The sequence below is a fragment of the Rhinolophus sinicus genome, chromosome 16, assembly GCF_057876585.1.
Source record: "Rhinolophus sinicus isolate RSI-liver-muscle chromosome 16, RSI-T2T, whole genome shotgun sequence".
Taxonomy (NCBI): Eukaryota; Metazoa; Chordata; class Mammalia; order Chiroptera; family Rhinolophidae; genus Rhinolophus; species Rhinolophus sinicus.
Genome location: NC_142516.1, coordinates 184,209,624 through 184,218,217, shown reverse-complemented (window position 1 = coordinate 184,218,217; position 8,594 = coordinate 184,209,624).

Here is an 8,594-nt window from a genome sequence, read left to right as displayed (position 1 = left end):
TCAAAGCCATTGTCAAATTCACACCCCTTCATTCACCTCACTCCTGTTTATTTTTGTTTGTTTGGTTGGTTGTCTCCCTGCTTTCTCTCCAAATTCCTCCTTCTGCTGCTGTTGTCTGTGCCACACCTTTCCACTCAGCTGTATCTGCAACCCCTTCACTGAGCACTCTCTGCTTCCTCGCCTTAATTGATGATATCCATCCCTTACTAAGGACATTGTATCTTATTTTGTGTCTTCCTTTCCTTACTATCATAGAAGTTGAGGGTGGTTGGGGGTGGAGAGTCAGCATTTATCCTCATCCCACTGCCCCCTCCAAATCATAATACTTCACCTTCATTTAAGGAAAAGGAAATTTATTTTGAGTCTATACCCACCAACTCTATCATTCTCTTCTCCTTTTCCTCTTGGTCACTATCCTTCATTCGTTCTTTGCCAAGTGACAATAGTCATCCTTCCAACTTCACTCCTAGTATCCATCTACTATGATTCCAATATCTATGTGGGTGGTTCAAAACCCTCGCCTTGGATAAATAAACTATGGTATATCCAGACGATGGAAAATTATTCAATACTAAAAAGAAATGAGTTATCAAGCCATGAAAAGACATGGTAGAACCTTAAGTTCATATTACTAAGTGAAAGAAGCCAATCTGAAAAGGCTACATACTGTACGATTCCAATTATATGACATTCTAGAAAAGACAAACCATGGAGACAGTAAAAGGATCAATGGTTGCCAGGGGTTGGAGGAGGGAAGGATGATTAGGCAGAGTAGAGAGGATTTTTAGGGCAGTGAACTGTTCTGTATGATATTGTAATGGTGGATACATGATACCACTATACATTTGTCCAAACTTAGAGGGTGCACAACACCAAGGGTGAACCCTCATGTAAACTATGGACTTTGGGCGGTAATGATGTGTCACTGTGGGTTCATCAGTTGTAACAAATATACTGCTCTGGTGGGGGATACAGCAGAGGTTGTGCATATGTGAGGGTAGGGGGTTTCCACATGGGAAATCCTGTACCCTCCACTTAATTTTTCTGTGAACCTAAAACTGCTTCAAAAACATACAGTCTATTTCTTTAAAAAATCCCTAGCCTTACAGTTTCCTGGTTTCATCTTCAAAGACCTTTGTCCTCTACTCTATTTTAACTACCCACTCCAAGGCCAGATTTTGAATCAGCAAGACCTGTTCCACCACTTAAATCATAAATTCCCCAATCTATGCTCTCAACCACAAGGTTGCCAGTTCGATTCCTCGACTCCTGCAAGGGATGGTAGGTTCCACGCCCTGCAACTAAGATTGAACAGGGCACCTTGAGCTGAGCTGCTGCTGAGTTCCCGGATGGCTCAGTTGGTTGGAGCGTGTCCTCTCAACCACAAGGTTGCTGGTTCAACTCCCGCAGGGATGGTGGACTGTGCCCCCTGCAACTAGAAAATGGCAACTGGACCTGGAGCTGAGCTGTGCCCTCCACAACTAAGACTGAAAGGACAACAACTTGACTTGGAAAAAAGGCCTGGAAATACAAACTGTTCCCCAATAAAGTCCTGTTCCCCTTCCCCAATAAGATTTTTAAAAATAAATAAATAAATTCCCCAATCTATCTTATTTTTCCAATTATTTTTTAAATGAGATTGGTCAATATTCTTTTAACGCCAAGGAAACTTGTCACAGCAGGCATAATATATCTGTTATTGGAAATGAGATCCCAGCTTGTGGGACTGGTAGGCTGCCAGGGTCACATTGAGAGCAGTCTTTCTGCCACGCATCAAGATGTCAGCATCCTGCCTCCAGCATGAGGCTAAGAGCTGCTGTTGTCATAGGGTTGTTCTGGGTACACCTATAATTTCTGACAATAATGACTTCAATCAGACTCTTTGGGGTACAATCCATGTTCTGATGACAGTCTTCTATCATTCTTTCAACAAACACTTGTTGATTCCTTAATAAGTGCCATTCTCCAAGATGCAGGGGATCTAAGCTAAGTTACCCCTCTTCTACTCTCAGTGCACCTATTCTTCACCTGCATCTCACCTGCCAGTTTCTGGGTCACCCCATTTGTCCTTATCTAGTCAGTTATTCCACCCACATTTGTTGAGCACCCATCTGCACACACCAGTTTTCTTCTTTTTTCCCCTCAAGGCAAAAAACAGTGACTTCTGCCCTGTGCAGAATGAGTTCCTCCATCTGTGCTTCGGAGGGAATACATTTCTCCTTCTTTGGAGACTTTTCTCTATTCTCTCTTCCCTCCTTAGTCACTGTCACTTAATGATAACTTACTGAGCACTTACCCTGTACATAATGTGCTATTTCTTGTTTAATCCTCATGAAAACCTGGTGAGAAAAATACCATTATCTCCCTTTTACAAATGAGAACTGAAATTTATTCTTTTTTTCCCATTGTTTTTTGTTATTTTTTGTTTTGGTTTTATTATTTTTTAAAAGAGTAAATTTGCAACAAACTGCAAAACTAAGAAGTAAGGGCCCTCTTACCAAAGCTCATGCATTTAGCCGCTATGGCAACTGCCTCCCGCAGCATAACTAATTATCTTCCATGCATCCTGGGGCAGCAACTCATTTTCTGCATACCTGCCAAGGAAATCTTTATTAATTTCCTATTGCGACTGTAACAAATGCCACAAATGAAGTGGTTTAAAACAACACACATTTATTATCTTACAGTTCTGGAGGTCAGAAGTCTGAAATGTGTCTATAGGACCATGTTCCTTTTAGAGGATCTAAAATGGAATTAAATTCCTTGCCTTTTCCAACTTCTCAAGGCTGCTCACACTCCTAGGCTGCTGACACTCATGGCCATTTCTTACATCTTCAAAGCCCACAGTACAGACCTGGTCAGGTGTGTCTGCCAAATCAGTTTGCATTGGGTCAGTTTTGCCATCAAATAAGTTACCAAAAATACCTTCAGTTTTCAAAGATATTTTTTAATTGAAAAATAAGGTGTTTTAGAACTTTTTGGATTTGGAAATTGCAGGAAATTTCTGTATTATTACAGTTAAAAGAAAAACGATAAGAAGATGTAATGTCCAGCATAGGGAATATAGTCAATAACATTGGGATTGTGCGGTACAGTGTCAGACAGTTGCTGGCCTTATCATGGTGATTATTTCATTAGGTATAGAAATGTTGAATAACTATTGTATACACCTGAAACTAACATAATATTGCACATTAGCTATATTTTAATTTAAAAAATCTAAAAATAAATAAGATTGAAATAGAATTTGGAAATCCTGGAAATTGTTCAGAAAACAAGCTTTTGAACTTGATCACCTCTCCTCTTTCGCAAAATTTCAATTTTTTTCCTTTTAACAATTTCAAAGCAAGGGCAACAAATCGTTGAGGAGGGAAAGTTTCTCTGTATAGCAGTTCCAGCTAATAAATGAAGATAGAACGATAAAATATCACCACTTTGAAACCTCTAATGAAATAATGGATCGAGGCACTAGTGAGCTTCTAGCATAGTTTTTAAAAGACACAGCTAAATATTTTGCACCTTCCATTGGAAGTAGCTAACCCACCTATGAAATACTTTTGCCAAAAAAATTAAATCTGAGTCTGATCAAGCTTCTAGACCTGTTTATAGGGAATACAGGGGGGAAAGGAACAGAAAAGACACAAGTCTGTAGCAATCTAGACTGTGTGAAATTCCTCAAGGCCAAAGATCCAGCTTCTTCAACAAACATACTAGAAAGAAGAAAGAAAAAAAAAGGGGGTGAACCTACAGATTAAAACAAGCCAAAACTAGAGCCACAAATTGCAATGTATGGACCTTATCTGAACCCTGATATGAACAAGCAAACTGTCTAAAAAGAGAAAAAAGAAAAAAAAAGGTGACACAATTAGGGAAATTTGAACACTGACTAGATATTTGATAATATTAAGAAGCAATTTTTAATTTTTAAGGTTAACTATATATTTTAAAAGTCTTCACTTCTGGAGCTACATAGTGAAATATTTATAGGTGGAAAAATGATGTTTCATATTTGCTTCAAAATAATACAGTGAGTAGGGGGAGGGAGAAAGACAGGTGAAACACTGAGTTGATAACTGTTGAGAATCCATGATGGGTCCTTGGGGGTTCATTACACAGTTCTATTTTTGAATGTTTGAAAATTTTCATAATAAAAAGGGGGAAAAAATTAAAGATATATACATATATATGTATACACACACACGCACACACGCACGCACACACACACACACACACAGACTGTAGACCACTTTGGATTTAAGTTGAAAAATACTTTAATGCTTATAAAGGGTATTTGAAAACTTCTTATAAAGGGTATTTGAAGGAGAAAAAGATGAGAAAATGAAATTTGTTGAAATGGAGATTTGATAATGTACAATTTAAAATGAAAGTAAATGATTTAAGAAAAATATTTATGATGCTAGATGGAAGAGAAATTTAGGATGATAGATGAAGTTGTAAGAGACAACACGAAGTGAACTTATTAACAAAGTTGACTTTAACTTAGGCTATTACTAGTTTAGGGGAGTAAAATGTATTTCCCAAAACTAGCCTATGAACTGTCTTAGTTTTTTTTCTTTTCTTTTTTTTTTAAGAGTAAAAGGAAGATAGTAGGTTGACCTTTCAGGGCCTCGAACATCTCTGACTGAAAATTATTTGATCGATGTAATTTCAATAATACCAGCAGGTGGCGCATGTTGTAGCAGGTTTTCAAGCTAAGAAATATTTGAGAACCAGTATGAATATATACTAATAAATGCTGCCTTTTCATTCTTTGTATTCTGTTTCTCTTAGGGAAAATAACTTATACGAATACAAGTAGAATAATCATTTGTTTTGCTATTTCCTTTCCACCTTAGTGAGAGCTTGAGTTTTGCATTAAATTGCTAAATAATTCCTGATGGCACTTTTTCTACAGTAAAATATACCCGATTAAAATCCCAATCTTCACATTGTGCGATGTGTCAAGAGGCTAAACTCCAGGGAACCAGAAAGCCAAGTGCATCTTCGTAGTGTGCTAGGGGCCATAGTGTGTATGGCTTACGTGCTGGGGGTTCCCAAATAGGACCCAGGGTTTCAACTTAGCCTGGAACAGGCTCTACATCCACTCTGGTCTGGGTCCCCAAAGAACGTCCAGGGCCGAGGAAGTCCAGGTGCTCTGCTTCTCTCAGGAAAAGACCTAAGTGGACACTATTGATGTGGAATCCCTGCAGAGGGACATAAATCAACCTCTCTTTGTACTGTAGACAGAGTGTATTCAATCTTTAAAACAATCCACAGCTCTCTGAGAGTGGAAATCTGTGAAAATCTCCATTCTCTACCCCTTAGGGTCTGGGGCAGAGTTTGTTCTAAATGAATCTGAAACATGGCTCCACCTATTTTGTTGTTTCAGCTTGCTTCAAGTTCGAGGAAAGGGACGCAGGTCATTTAGTTTCTTAGAGGGACACGTAATTGTTGATGCCCATTACACATTCATTCAATAAAGAAACTATAGTCGACTTTCTTGTGAGAAATATTTCAGACATGGTAACTCTTGTTTCTAACTTAATCAAAAAGCTATTTTTTTTCATTAAATCAACACTTTTTATTACTATTTCTTCAAAGTTTTATCCTGTAATATATCAGACTCTTTGGTAGTAGAAGTTATTTAACTTCATAAAATGATTCAATAATCGTGACTTCCATAAGGCTTTTTCTTTTTTGTTTTTAAATTTATTGGGGTGACAATTGTTAGTAAAATTACATAGATTTCAGGTGTACAATTCTGTATTACATCATCTATAAATCCCATTGTGTGTTCACCACCCAGAGTCAGTTCTCCTTCCATCACCATATATTCGATCCCCCTTACCCTCATCTCCACCCCCCACCCCCTTACCCTCTGGTAACCACTAAACTATTGTCTGTGTCTATGAGTTTTTGTTTCTCATTTGTTTGTCTTGTTCTTTTGTTGTTTTTGGTTTATATACCACATATCAGTGAAATCATATGGTTCTCTGCTTTTTCTGTCTGACTTATTTCGCTTAGCATTATACTCTCAAGATCCATCCATGTTGTCACAAATGTTCCTATATCATCTTTTCTTACCGCCGAATAGAATTCCATTGTGTATATATACCACAACTTCTTTATCCATTCATCTATCGAAGGATATTTTGGTTGTTTCCATGTCCTAGCCACTGTAAATAAAGCTGCAATGAACATTGGAGGACACGTGTCTTTACGTATAAATGTTTTCAGATTTTTTTTGGTAGATACCCAGGAGAGGGATTGCTGGGTCATCCATAAGACTTTTTCAATCAAATATTTAAAAATGTCTTTCTTTTCTTTTATAGCTTTCTTGTGTATAATAATACTCACCACAGCACTAGAAATCCCTAATTCTATAAAGAGGAAAATAAAGATTATTTGCAATCCCACCAGACTTTTAAATATATATGAATCACATGTGGTTTTTAAAATGGAATAGTTTGCTAGGTTTTTAACATCCTCTTTCACTTAATATATTGTGGGCATCTTTGAATATTAATAAATATAAATACCCCTCATTATTTTCATCCCTAAAAAACATGAAGGAAGCAGCAGTATTTGTATTAGGTTGGTGCAAAGATAATTGCAGTTTAAAAGGTTAAAATAATTGCAAAAAACGCAATTACTTTTTCACCAACCTAATAGTACCAAGCATAAATGTCTTTCGGGTTTCTTTTTTTAATTGAGGAATAATACACATAAAGTGTATAAAGTTTCATGTATATCTCAATAAATTTTTACATATTTAAAATATGTCTTAGTCTGTTTGGCTTCCACAGAGTGAGTGACTTAAACAATAGAAATTTATTTCTCACAGTTTTGGAGTTTGGAAAGTACAAAATCAACGTGCTGGTAAGGTACGTTTCATTCTGAAACCTCTTCTCTTGGCTTGTAGGTGGCTGCTGTCTTACTGTGTGCTCTCATGACCTGTTTGTGCTTGAGGCGGCATCAGGGGGAAAGAGAGAGACCTCAAAAGCTCTTTCGTGTCTCTTTTTTTTTTTGAAATTTTTTATTGGGGAATGTTGGGGAACAGTGTGTTTTTCCAGGGCCCATCAGCTCCAAGTCGAGTCGTTGTCCTTCAATCTAGTTGTGATGGGTGCAGCTCACCGGCCCATGTGGGAATTGAAACAGCAACCCCGCTGAGAGCTCCAGCTCTAATCAACTGAGCCATCTGGCTGCCCCTGGTGTCTCCTCTTACAAGGGCGCTATCCTATCAGATCAGGGTTCCACCTTTATCACCTCATTTAACCTTCATCACCTCCTTAAAGACCTTATCTCCAGTAGCACAGTGAGGATTAGCTTCAACATATTGAATTTGGGGGGCAGGAGAGTGTGACACAATTCAGTCCATAGCAGTAAGGCTTATTTTTTAAGGAGAATAAAGCTTTATATATAATACTTTATACATCTACACACACAAATCCAAATAAGGAAATAAATAGTTTTGTTAGGTAATTTAGGAGAATGACTTGTATGGTTCTTTGGAATTTGTTTCCTGCTGGAATATGAGCTCCATGTGGGCAAAGATTTTTGTCTCTTCTATTCATTGCTAAATTCTCATATCTAGAACAGTGAAGAGCACATCCTAGTGCTCAATATTTACGAATCATTGAGTGTTTTCTTTTTTTTTCTTTTTTTGAGGAGGGAGGCAGTATCAGAGTGGAGCCACAGATCACTGAGACAGATTGCTTGATTGAATCTAAGCTCTATCACTTACTAGTTCTTTTACCTTGAACAAGTTACTTAAGCTCTCTGTGCCTTAGTTTTCTCTTCTGCAAAACGGATATTCTAGGGTTGTTGTAAGGATGAAATGAATTTACAGGTTTAAATTATGTAGAATAGTATCTAATATGTAGCAGGTAGAAGTACTTTGAAGTAGGTAATAAATTATTAGATATTTACATTTATGGCTAATTTTTTTCTATGTATACAATCATAACCTAAGAAAATATCCTGTGAAGTTGATAATATGGTATTATTTTTGCCTTTGCTTTTCAGGAAAAATATTGAGGCATAGAAGTCAAATGACGTAAATGTGGTCGCTAAGGACTGTATCCCATTGGAATATTCAAAGTAAGGCAATACGCTTGCATTTCCCTGGAATTATATGTTTTTTTTTCATTCTCTATTTAATCAGTGGTTCACAAGCTATGAACCTAAGTTGAGCCATTAAATTCTGTAAGTGCATGCAACATCTTATAAAATCATTAATTTGTAGATATATAGTCTATCTTTTGAATCCAATTATGATTTTTAAAAATACAAATTTATAGTCTCATGTAGTCATTTGGTATTTTCTTAGGCAATGGAAGCCGAAAGTACACCTATTAACATGCAAAAATACCCTACATTTTTGAATGATGAAAAGGAGATCCTCATAAAAAAACTAAGGAATCACTGCTTTAGTGGCTGCATATATAAACCTTGATCTCTTAATCGAAACTGTAGAGAAGCTCTCTCCAGGATTTGCCTGAAAGCGTCAAAACCAAAACTCCACCGTTGGCCCGGTGGCGAAAGCGGGGCGCCTGTCCGGAGATAAACTACAACTCCCAGGATTCCTGGGTGGG